At 58.2% G+C, this 12,461-nt stretch overlaps 1 protein-coding gene across 5 annotated transcripts in view; it reads left to right on the top strand.

Moving 5' to 3' along the window:
• The first annotated feature begins 422 nt into the window (after positions 1 to 422).
• Positions 423 to 12,461, top strand: part of FOXP4 (forkhead box P4) — a 58,503-nt gene continuing 46,464 nt past the window's right edge. For 2 of the 5 annotated variants that reach the window (XM_050985156.1, XM_050985154.1), the window contains exon 1: positions 477 to 520. The gene's annotated coding sequence lies outside the window, so the exon portion shown is untranslated. Of the gene's footprint in view, positions 521 to 12,461 lie in introns of all 5 variants that reach the window. The other 3 variants (XM_050985155.1, XM_050985157.1, XM_050985158.1) reach the window with 3 other exon arrangements.

Genomic DNA, 12,461 nt, shown 5'->3' with positions numbered 1-12,461 from the left:
GGGGGACCCAAAGAACGGCGGGGTGGGGGGAGAAGGGAGGAGGCTCCATCCAGCGGGGTGCTCCAACCAGCGGGGAGACCCCCCCCCAAAAAAAACCCCACCAACTCCGCCGAGCGAGCGGGGGGCGCGGGGGGGGGGGGGATGCTCGGGCGGGGAAAGCGGCTGCACCTGCTTTAGAGGAACTATGGTAGGGCGGCCGGCGCCCGCCCCGCGCCGCCGCCGCGCCCGCGCCGCCGCCGCGCCGAGCCGGACCTGAGCGCGGCCACGGCCCGGCCGGCCCCGGCTGCCCGCGCCCCCCGCGCCCAGCCCCGCACGGCACCGCTCCGCAGCGCGGCCCCGCCGCCGCCGCACGGAGCCCCCCGCCCGGCCATGCCGCGCCGCCTCTGAGCTCCGGCCCCGCCGCGCCCGCCCCGTCGAAGTTTGGGGAAGGTGCCGGTGCGGGGAGGGCTGTGCAGGGGTGGGGGGGGAAGGAGCGGCGCGGCTCATGCCCGCCCCGGAGCCCGGCGATCGGCGCGACCAGGTGGGTGCGAGCGGCGCGGGAGGGTCCGCGGGTGTCTCCGGGGGAGGGGGGCGCGGGGCGGGACCCCCCGGCAGGTGCGGGGGGCGCGGGCCGTGTCCCCCCCCGGTGTCCCCTCGCTGTCCCCGGCGGGCCGTGCCCCGCGCTCGGCCGCGCCGCGCTCGGAAGTTTTGTTACGGCGCCCGGACAAAGGGAGCGGGGCCGGCGCTGGGGGAGCCGGGGGTGCGGGCGGGCCGGGGCTCGGCGGGGCGCGGGGGGCACCGAGCGCTCGGGGATCGCGGCGCTCCGCCGTGCGGGGTTCGCCGGGGGGGTGCGGGGGTCCCGCCGCGCCCCGAGCAGCGCGGGGGTCCCGGTGCGTGCGGGCTGCCCGGCTCCGGGCGGGCGCGGGGGTCGCCGCCGCCCCCGAGGCGTTTGGGCGGCCGGGAGCCGGGACGGGGGGGGGTCGCAGCCCCCTCGGCGAGGGGGGGTCGGCCCCGGGAAAGTTGCGCTGCCGCCGGCACAGCCGCGCTGCCGGTGCCGGATCCGGACCCGCCTCCGCTGCGGCGCTTCGGGGGTCCCGCACCCCCCGAGGGGGCAGCGCACCGGGGTGGGGGGGGGGGCCGGCCTCCCCTGCCCTGCAGCCGCCCCAGCGCTCCCTTTGTTGGTGCTTCCCATTTCCTCCCCATCTTTTCCTTTCTCTCCGGCAGTTTTGGTTTAATTCCGGCTGCTGGAGGGGCTCGGGTGGGTTTTTCCCCCTTTTTTTCCCTTCCTCCATCACATTTTAACTCAGCCTCGACCCGCCGCCGTTTGGGCCCGGGGGTGTGATTCCCTCCTTGGAGAGAAATCCGTAAGTCTGCCCCAAGTTTTGCAATTCCTGGGAGAAGCAGCCGCCGCCGTCCCCGACAACCTGCAGCCAGCCCGGCCGTCGCTCCCGCAGCGCCCTGGGAAAATCCAGCGCCGCTTCCAAAACCCTAACCCAGACTGCAAGGTGAGGGAGAGGAGGACGAGGCACGGCTTCGGATGGAGCTGGAGAATATTCCCGAGAAACCCGCGCAGGTTTGGATTCCGGAGGGGCTGACGGCAGCCGGCTGCCCCGCGGCTCACCCGTGCCTGGGTTTCACCCGGTTGTAAAGTTTGCGGGGGTTCCGTGCGCCTTTGTTCGGACGGGGACAGAGGTTGGGGAGGCTTTTCCAAGGATTTTGGTGGGGGGGGGGTCTCTCTAACCAGGACACGATGCCCGGTGCCGCGGGAGCTCAGCGGGGACCCTGCCGGCAGTGGCTGCCGGTGGTGCCGGCAGTGATAACGTGTTCGGGAAGAGTTTTTATTACGGAGCATCGTCTTCTGGGAGTTCCGAAATTCCCGGGCAGACAGCGTGTGCTGGCTCACCCGAAGCTCTGGATCAGCCTCCGGCAACATCCCCTTCCCACCGCGGTGTCCGCCGTCGTTGCGATGCTCTCCCGGCGCTGGCAAAGTTCAGGGATTTCTATTCTTCCCGGCTCCCTCTCCCCGCTCCTCCGTGGGATAAACAAACGCGCCTCTGTCTGCTCTCCCCTCTCCCCCTCTCCGGGAGGAAAGGGCACTTCGGGAAGTGCCGCGGATGGCTCTGGATGTTTCTTTGGGTGTAGGAAATCTGGTTTGAGTTGGCAGGCGCGTTCGGAGGTGTGGATGGGAGAGAACAAGTGGAGCGTAATTGGGTTTTCTCTTTCCGTTTGGGAGCGATGCTGGTTTCTCTTTCCTCGTTTAAAACTCGAACAAGCCAAGGGCCGTGTGTCTCCCCCTCTCTCCCTCCTGTGCACTTTTTAATACAAATGAAAAATGTGCGGAGGAGAAAGTGGGAATAATTCACCAACCCCACTTTGCCGGGAGTCGTGGTTGGAAGTGCCCGCTCGGAAAACTTGTGCTGAGATTATTATTATTTTTTTTTCCTGCTGCTCTTAATGTAGTCCTGGAGGAATTTGTGTCCGAATTCCAGCCTGGGATCACTCCTCGGCTTCAGGCAGCTCTTCCCTCCCCATCACTTGATACCCCAAGATTTTCCTTTTCCCACCCTCCACCCCAACTTCCATCAGATTAAGACCTCACTTCTCCGCGAGCGTCGTAAAGCTGTGGGGCAGACAATAAAATTGTTATTAGTTTCTGTATTAAAAGGTTGGGTTGTTTTTAACCCAAACCAGAAGGAGGATTTACTTTTACAAATTTCTGCTGGTGTGTTAAAAATTTACACGGGGAGTACGTTCCGTGGAGGGCAGGGATTTGATGTTAAATCAACCCAACATGTGTCTCACTCACGCAGGCGGCGTGACCCGGTCCCGGGTGTCGGCAGGGATGTGTTCCCTTTCCTGCCTCCCCACATCCTCGATTAAAACACAGCAAAGTCTCAGGGTTTTCCAGAATCTTAACTCTAAATTAAGGATTTTAATTTATTTTTTTTAATTGCCGCCCCACCTTAAAGTCCGTCAAAATAAATCTAACAGGCTCCAGGAGCGGGTGGGTGGAGGAAATAATCAGGGTTGGAAAAATTACTCTGCTCTCCCCCTTTTTATTTAATTTTTTTCTCCTTCAGGTCACTTAAATCGAACTGGGAAAGGGGAAAATGTGGGGGAGAAAGGGCAGAATTCCCTGTGCCAAACCAGGGAGCTTTGTCAGGGCTGTGGAGCCCTGGGAGGCTCCGGCTTCTCCTGCCCTTTGTGGTGTGGGATTGGGGGCTGTGGAGAAGATCCCGGAGCCCTCTGCTCCTGGGATCTCCCAGAAATAACGCTGAGAACTTCTGCTCTGAGCTGCTCCCCGTTTATTTTGATGTGGAATTTCATTTATTATTTGTTGGGAGTTGTTTTTTTTGGTGGATCTCCCCCAACCCAAAGCCCCTTTTTCAGGGGATTCTCAGTGTGAGGACGGGGGTGAGTCCGTTCCCGGATCGAGCGTCGCTGGCAGGTAAAATATAAAATCCAAAGTGGCACTGCCGAGTAGCACAAAGTTGGATTTGATGGGAGGGAAAAGTGCAGGAGAACGGGATCGGTGTGGAAAATCCCCCCCAGCCCCTGCACCCCGGGATGTGTCGCCCAGCGGGGTCAGGGAAGGAGGAGGCAAGGGGTGGGGAGGGGGGAAAGGCTGAGCAAACGGAGCGAGGTGGAATAAAACGGATTAAAGTTGCTGCTGGGGGAGGTGGGGAAGGGGCTGGAGAAACAGATAATATCCAAAATATCTGTAAAATCTGTGTCCAGCCCTGCTGTCCTGCCTGGAAACCAGGAGGATTTACATCCCCTTTGGAAAAGGGAAGAGCAGGGAGCATTCGGAAATCAACAACAACAACAACAAAAAAACGAGTGCAATGTATAAAACCGAGTGACACTAAAATATCTCCTCGGGCCCTCGGCCTTTCTCTCCTAATAACCCGGCAGGAATGCGAGTGCACTCAGTTGTGAAGTTGCTGCCCGGAGAGCCCGGGAGCTTTTCTTTTCCGCCGCTGGCTCGGGGGATGCTTTGAGTCTGCTGATGTTTGTGTCTCGCTGTGGGGCTGGGGAGGGGCCGGGGGGCTCTGGCTTTCAGGGTTTTCTCTCCTTTGATATTTTTTTTTTTCCACCCCCCCCTCCCCCCCAACCATCCTTTTTTTCTCTTTTCTTGTCGGTCCGGCGGGGAGCGGGGCCGGAGGGGGAGAGTTGTGGGGTTGGGATTGCCTTTGTGGCAGCAAGGTGGGGGGCAAGGGGAACAGGCTCATTCTTCCCACCGGGGAAAGGCGGGAGGAGAAGCCCGGAGGTCCCTGGGTTTATAACTCATACACATTTATGGCTCCTTGCCTTTCCCTTCACCGTGGGCTTTGGGAGCCCGAAGGATTTGGGGAAATTCTCTTCTTTCGGGAAGGGCTGTGATGGTTTTTTTGCCCTTCATCCCCGTGGGTTTGAAGCCCAGCAGAGCGCTGGGGTGGGGCTGGCGAGGTGGGTCTGGGGTCTCCAGGGGTTGTTCCCCATTTCTGGGTGCAGGGGGGGGATCCAACCTCCTCCTCCAGGGCCACCCTGGGTTTTTGCTCTGCTCCCGAAATGACCCCGCTGCCGCCTCGGCGTCACCTGCCGCTTCTGGAAGTGGGAACTTGAAATTTCCTGTCCCTTCCTCTCTGCTGTGCAGCTCCTGCAGCACGGACAGGGGGATCCTGCAGGGTGGGGAGCTCGCCCCTGCTCCGTGGGCATCTCCCCACAGAGGGATGAGCTCTGGTAGCAGGAGAGGGAAGGAAAGAGAGAGAAAACAAAACCACTCAGAGCTTGGAATTTCCACATGTTTGCCTCGGAAGGTGAAAAAATCCTCCCTGAGCCACTCCTGGATGCACCTGATTGAAACTCAGCTGGCTCAGAAATAACCCCAGGGGCTGGGACATGGCCCTGCACGGAGCTGGTGACACTTGGGGTGGCCCCAGAGCCCCCTGAGTGGCCGTGGGGCTGTGACCAGCAGCACTGGCTCCTGGGCCAGCTCAGGGCAAGGACTTGCACCCATTTTATCTCTTACAAAACCTCCTTGTGCTGCACCTTTTCAACTCAAACAGAACTTGCAGATCAAGATGGGGCCGGGCACAGCTTGAAAAACTTCCTAATTTTTTTTTTTTTTTTCTTTCCTCCCCCCCTTCTCCAAGTGTTTGGGAGATGAAATCCAGCCAAGACGCTGCTTGAGGGTTTGTTTTTGTTTTTTACAAACTTTTCCTAATTTAAACGGCTCTTGGCATGGCTCAGCACGAAATGTGTTGTGGTGATCCGGCTGCCCGTGACAAAAACGTGCTTGGAAGTGGAATGGCATCAGGGAAAAGGGAGAGGGGAGAGGCAGGAGAAGCAGAGGAGGGATCCAAAGCCACGATTTATTTCCTAGGGATCCTGCTGGAGCAGGGATGAGCTGCAGGGAAGTCATTAAGGGATTCCTGCGCCACGGGCACGGCGTTGGCACCGGGAGGCGCAGGGAAAGGAGCCTGGCGTGAGTCTGGATCTTTTCTCCCGGGGTTTATTTTATTTTTAAGGAAAAGCCAGGCTGTGTTTGCAGCCTGCTGTGCCCAGGTCTCTCTGGGGTGGAGCCTTCTGGTGCCAGCGCTGCCAGCCCCGCTGGCACTTCCCGGCGGCTCCGTGCCCTGGCAAGTTGGCAGCAGCTGCTGGCAGCGTGTTCCTGTGGAAGCTGTCCCTCCTCCTGGGTTGTAGAGCCAGGTTGGCAGCAAAACCAGGGGTTTTTCCTGGGAGAATAAAGGAGCAGAGGGTGGATGTGGAGGAAATCTCACCTTGCTCAGCTCCACGCTGGGTTTGTCAGAGGCAGAAGTCGGGGGAATGGAATGGTTTGATGGAGAATTCCTTTCAAAACTGTGGCAAAGTGCACAAAATAATTTAAGGGCGTAGAGGAGGAAAAAAAATCCCATGAAAGGGGGGTGATTTGGAGGTGATTTGGAAGTCGTTTTTTTCTGCCTCATTGGGAAAACTCCTCCGGAGCTGGAATGGGCAGATGGGGCTGGGGAGCACCGGGATGGCCCCAGCTGGAGCGGGAGGAGGAGGAGGAGGAAGCCCCAGTGGGATGGGTTTGTGCTCTGGGTGCTGTCAGGTTGTGTTTGGCAGCTCGGGGAGATGCTGCTCCCGTTCCCACAGCCATGGAGCCGGGAGGAGCCGCTTGCCCAGAGCAGGTGCTCAGGAACGACTCCTTGGAACAGCCCTGGGCTCATCCATGGGGATCTCCCTGCTCCAAGGCTGATAAAGGCACAAAATCGGTGCCATTCCAGGTCCCTGGCTGAGCATCCCACTGCCAGCCTCGCTCGGGATCTGTCAGCTCTGATCCCAAACCCTTCCCTTGCTCTCTCCGAGTCCTGCTTTATTCCACAGCCTGTAGATTTTAGGTGAGTGATTTTCTTTTTGCTGTCTGGGAGCTGGATGTGGATGGGAGAATCTTGGAGGAGCTGTCATGGATTGGGAAAAGATGCCTTGGAAAAGAGGGAACAGTGGAGGAGGCTTAGTGCAGAATACAAGGCCAGGATTGTGCTGTGGAGCCAGGGATGAGCTGTGATCCCGAGTTCCCAGCAGTTCCTTCCATCTGGAGGCCCCTTGGATTCACATTCCTGCCTCTCCGGGGTGTCTGCCATGCCTGGGAGTGAGGATGTGCCCCCAGTGCCCTTCTGCTGGTGCTCCTGGAGCTGGCACCGGGCTCACGGCTCTGCTGGAGCCTCCCATCCCGTGCCAGGCACATCCCTTGGGATGGGGATTCCAGCACGGGGCACCCTGCCTTGCCCACACGGTCCTGGAGCTGCTGGGAGGGTGCTCCTGGAGCAGGAGTGACCCCACAGCCTGCAGGGACCTGGGGCTCCCTCAGCTCCTGGGAGAAGGGAATGCCTGGCAGGGATGGCATCCCAGGATGGGTGAAAGGTGCCCCACTGCAGCCTCAGGAGAAGCTTTTGGGCCTCAGGGTGGGCACAACGGGGTTGGAGGAGCCCCCCAGCGTGAGGGGACAACTTGTGGCAGGAAATACCTGGCAGAGCTGACATTCCTTGTTGAGGATCCAGAGTTTTGGGCTGATCTGGGCAGGAATATTGGACAGAGTCCTTGTGCTGGCTGGGGAGAGGAGCTCTCCTGCATCCCCTCCGGGTGCCACTTCCAGGCTGTGTCCCTTGTCCCAGCAGGGAGGGAGGTGCTGAGGGGCTCTGTGTCCCCAGGAGGGTTCCTGGCACCCAGCAGGTTGCTCCTTCCTCTGGGATGCTGCCAGAGCTGCCAGTGGGAGGGAAATTCCCTGGAACGTGGGGTAACTCGGATGGGGAAGAGAAACTCGGCATCAGCAGACCTGATAAAAACAGGAGAAGAGCAAATAAAGGCATGGGGAGAAGTGTCCTGTAAGTTTTGAGGCAGGAAATGTTAATTTTGGGAAATGTGCTGGGCTGGGCAGAGCTGCAAACCCCTGGATTTTTACCGAGGTGGATTCAGGTGGGATTATAAAGTCTCCAGCTTTGCCTTTCTCTGGGATTATTTCCTGAAAATTTACATTTCTCCTTTACACCCCAACCTGCTTTCCCTGCAGCTTCCTGGATGGATTTTTATCCTGCATTTCTGCAGCAGGGTCCTGCTGGGATGGGGTTGGGTTTGTGGGCAGGGCAGGGTGTCCCCATCCCCATCCCCTGCTGCCCTGCCCTGTGCTCAGCCTCAGCTCTGCCCAAACTGGGTTTGGGGAGCCAGGCTGCCACAGATGTTCCCCATGAATAAATCAAACCCTCAAAATCAACAGGAATTCCTCACTTGGAACACAAAAGGGGCTCTTGTCACCTGCTGGGTGGGTAAAGCTGGGGCTGGGGGGGTGAGGAGGAGGAGGAGGGTGATGCTCCTGCTCATCCCATTGCTCCCAGCTTGTCTCAGCCTCTTGGAACTCGTGGTCTGGGGTTTTCACCCTCAGTTCTGCCTCTCTGGCAGGACCCATTCCTGTCCCTCTGACCCCAAGGCACTCGGGGGTTTTAGGGGGTCTGGGTTTGGCAGCAGAGCTCTTGTTCTCCCGTGGAGGTGAAGGAGAGGAAGAGTTGGGGCAGATCTCTGTAATTTTGGCTTTTTGTGCGTATTGGGGAAGGGAGATTCCCTCCCTGTGCTCTTGAGATAAACAGGTGAAGGGAAATGTCCCAAAATCCATCCTGGGAGAGGTGGGAGCAGAGTGTGTCAGAGAAACCCCGGGAAGGGAATTCTGGCTGAGCTCTGCTCCCGTGGCTCGGCACAACCTTCTCTCCATCCCCTTTTTCCAACGTGACAGGAGTGGGATTTGGGCTGGAGCTGGGATTTGACTTTCCCAAAGTCAGACCCAGAGGTGCCGGGGGCTGCAGGGTCCAGCTCAGCCCTTTCCCACGGGATGGGTCTCAGGGCTGGGCTCTGCATCCTGAGGGATGCTCAGGACCCTCTGGATGCAGCCCACAGCCCTGTCTGGGTTATTCCCACTTCTCCTTGCATCCATGGACCAAACCCCTCCTCATCCCTGCACCCATGGACCAAACCCCTCCTCATCCCTGCATCCATGGACCAAACCCCTCCTCATCCCTGCATCCTCAGCTTTCCCACCGGTTCCGATGCCGGCACCGTGGGCTGTGCCTGGGAAGGAGGAATTCTGGAGAGATCCCCGTGCTCTGTGGGGCTGGGGGTTTAAAATCCTCCCTGAGGAAGAGTCTGCTCCCTTTGGGAATGCGGTGGGAGGGAGTTTGGCAGGTGAGGGGGTGGTTTGGGGGTTGCTGCTGGCTGGTCCCTCGTGTCCCCAGGGGATGCGTCGGGAGCGTCGCTGCTGCTGAATTTCCAGCTGTAAATTTGGGATGGAGACAGGACTGTGCCCATTCATCCTTCTGGGAAAAGGATGGAGGGACAGACCCCTGTCCCCTCAGAGGGGACAAACAGCTCCTTCCACTGCAGCCTGGGTCCTTCCCGAGCGTTGTGGGAACGAGCACAGATTGCTGGGTTTATCTGGAGGTTTAGAATAATGATAATAGGGGATTGAAAACTCCTGGCAGTGGGCAGGACTGTGCTGGGGCTGGAGAGGACATGGGGGACACGGGGCCAGGGATGTGGCTCATGTCCCTGAGGGATTTGGTGTCCCCAGCTGTGTCCTCTTCACAGCTTGTCTGGTTTTGTATCCTGGTGTTGTTGCCTTCCCTCACCACGGTGTGATGATTTTTGGTCTGGGGACAATGGGGGAACGTCCCCTGGCTTGGTGCCCTGCCTGTGACAGCCCCTGGGACACCATGTCCTGCAGTGGGTGATGTCAGTGCTCTCTGCCCACCCAGGGACAGTTTGGGGACAGTTCTGTGTGCCCCTGTCTCATGGGAGATGTGGGAAGAGGATGTGACAGGATTGTGAAGGAGCGGGAACCCGGGGGCTGTGCTGTGGGACAAAGGTGACACCCAGAGGGTGGGCACCCAGCCCAAGGTGGGCACCCTCACCTGTGACCCCATGCCAGAGCCCTCAGCTGGGGGTTTTTGGGATCTCCCCTATAAAAGCAGCTTCCAATTGTCTGGTGGTGAGTCCTGCTCAGGCAGGGGACACGTTGGGAGCCAGGTGGGCACCAAGGACCTCCAGCCCCTCCTTGCCCCAGCGCCCCAAAGTGCTCAGAGGACCCAGGACTGCAGGAGGGTGACAACAATTGGTGAATCATTAATTAATTTTTTTAAAGGGTTATTTTTAGGAGGGGTGGAGGGAGCCCAATTCCTGGGAATAATCCCTGGGATTTGCACGGTGCTCTGTGTCCCACGGCACTGGGAAGGTGCTGGGGCTTCCTTGGCCACTGAGCTGGAGCAGCAGCAGCCACCTGGGGGCCAGGACACCCTAAAGTTGGGCTTCAGGATCTCACCATTCCCAAGAGGAAGCACTGCCTGGGACGAGCAGGGATTCAGGACATGGATTCACTTCCCCCTTCCCCAGCTCTGTCCCAGCCCAGCAGGGACGTGCTGGGTTTGAAGACGCCGCTGCCGCTGAGCTGTGGGGATGCCTGGGAGCCTGGATGGATCAGCACGACCTGGGAATGCTGAGTGTGACCCTGGAGTGATGCTGTGGGACCAGAGCCCTTCCCTGTGTGCCAGGCTGGGACGCTGGAGCCGTGGCAGAGGTTTGCTGCCATCCCTGCGGGATCCATCCGCGCTGGGCCGGGCGGCGCCTCCCGGATTCCCTGTGAAGAGCCAGAGAGGGGGACATTCCTGGGAAGGGGACATTCCTGGGAAGAGGACATTCTTTGGAAGAGGACACTCCCGGGAAGAGGACGTGGTGGCTGGACATGGCTCATCCAGGTGACACCAAGAAGGGGACCCCGGTGACCTTCTGACTCCAGCACAGGATCCTGCTGGGAAGCGCTTCCCGCAGCCAAGGGATGCTCCTGTTTCTTGTGCTCTCTTCCCAGCACCTCAAATATTAAATGCAGCATCCCACTCCCCTCCGTGGGCACCCAGCAGCATTCCCAGAGCAGGATCCCAGCACAGCCCTGCTGAACACGCTGCTTCCCAGGTTTTAGTGGAGAAACCTCCGGGGTTATTCCCAGCCGAGCTGTCGGGAGCCGTGTTCCTCTGCGGGGCTGGGTTTGCTCCGTGGGGGTGGCAGGTGCCCAGAGAAACCAGGAGATGCTCAGTCTGCCCATGGAGAAGCCAAGCTGTGCAGGAATAACATCAGGGAAGCTGTTTGGAAGTGTGGAGCTGGGCTCTGGCAGGGCTGTGAGACGGAGCCGGCCTCGGGTCACGCTGCCTCCGGTCGGGATACGAAAAAAAATGGACTCAGACCAGGAGTTTGAAAATGCCCAAGGATAGTTCTCACCTCCACTGCCTTTTTTCTTCTCCCTCCTCATGAGCAGCATAATTTCTGGATGGAAACCAGGCCTCTTCCTGCACAGAAATGGGATTTGCCGTGGAAAGCATCGAGGAGTGCCTTAACCAGAGCCTTTTCTGGGTGAATTTTTGCACAGACACGACGGAGTCTGGGAAAACTTGTGGCATCCGAGTTCCTCCCTGCTGCTCCATAGGTACCGTCCTGTTTTTTCTTCCCCTCTGGATTATTTGAAGGCCAGGAGAGGCTTTAAGCAACTTCCAGTCTGACTCCCCACGAACTCAGCTGGAAAATTTCGCTCGGGGTAGGAGGTGAGAGGCCGAGCCTGAGCCCTGGCCTCGCTCCTCATCCCATTCCAAGTGTCCCTCTCCTGCTCCAGGGCATCTCTTCCTCCCTGGCTCCATCCTTGCCCTTTGCAGCCTCTCCTGATGGGATGGGGAGGGGGGAGCCCCTGGAGTTTGGGGTTTATTTTGATGGAAGAGTTTCCCCCATCGCTCCCCTTTTCCCGGAGTTTCGCCTTTCCAAGGATTGAGTCGGGACATTTTCCCATGTCCCTGCTCTTCCTCGCTGCCACAGGGCAGGGTCCTTGAGCCTCCATCCAAGAGGAAGATGCCTCCTCTTCCTCAGGTGTCCCAGGCAGGTGTGGGACCATCCTGGCTGGGAACGGCGGGCACGGGGGAGATTTTGGCTGGAGCATTCCGTGTGCTCCAGGTGGGATGAGGGCTCTGGTGCCTGCAGCAGGAATTCCAGGTGGGGTTTGCACCAGGGGGATGCATCCCCAGTGTGTGAGTTGTAAAAAAATTGGGAGCTGGGCACTGGGTGTGTGTGAGAGGCTGGGATTTACGGGGAGATGCTGGAAAAACCTTTGGAAAACTGGTGTGGGTGATGCCGTGTTGGTTGCAGCTCTATCCCACGCCAGCAATGGGAACTGCTGGCAATTATTTTAATGGGATTTTGGGGGGATTGTTCTGAAAACCTCATCCCAAATCCTAAAACCCTCATCCCATGTGGAAGCACAGAGCGATGGATGGGAGTTGTGCGTGGTGGGAATCTCACCTTATCCCGTGAGTTTGGGGTTTTTTTTCCCTGGGAATTTGGAGAGTTTTTTTTTTTTTTTTTTTTTTAATTTTGTTCCCTCTGAAATTTTTTCCCCGCCGTCTTCATTATCATTTTTGTTAATTAGATTGTGCTGGGAAACAGTCTCTATTCAAAAGCAAGAAGCTCTGAGATGGGTTTTTCCAAGTGCGGCTGCGTTCCGGAGCTGGGAGAAGGACGGGGAGGGGGGAGAGCCGAGATGCTTGAAAGAAATACAATTTTTTTTTTTTAAATAATTTCTTCATAAAGCTCTTTAAAAAGAAAACCCCGGGCCCCCTTCCCCCACCACGACCACCTCCCCCCCACCTCCCCAATTAAACGATTTGAATTTCCACGTTAACCGCTTGGTGCTTCCTCGGCGCCTCAGATGATTAGAAAGGGATATTCATTTATGCCTTTTAAACGCCGCCCCGATTAAAATCAGAGAGATTTTTTCCTTCATCAAAATCTAACATCCTTGAAAAATTAATTTGATGCCTCTTGTTATCAATTAATTGAATCTCGTTGGGAGAGAGGCTCGTGCGGCGGGTGGTTGGAGCCGGCCCTTCTGTTCTTAGTTGCTTTCCCCCCTCTCCGCTCCCTTCCGCTGCTTCCAAACACTG

The sequence above is a fragment of the Serinus canaria genome, chromosome 26 (assembly GCF_022539315.1).
Source record: "Serinus canaria isolate serCan28SL12 chromosome 26, serCan2020, whole genome shotgun sequence".
NCBI classification, from domain to species: Eukaryota; Metazoa; Chordata; class Aves; order Passeriformes; family Fringillidae; genus Serinus; species Serinus canaria.
Note: the sequence above shows the minus strand (reverse complement) of the source record. Positions and strands in the feature narration are given on the sequence as shown.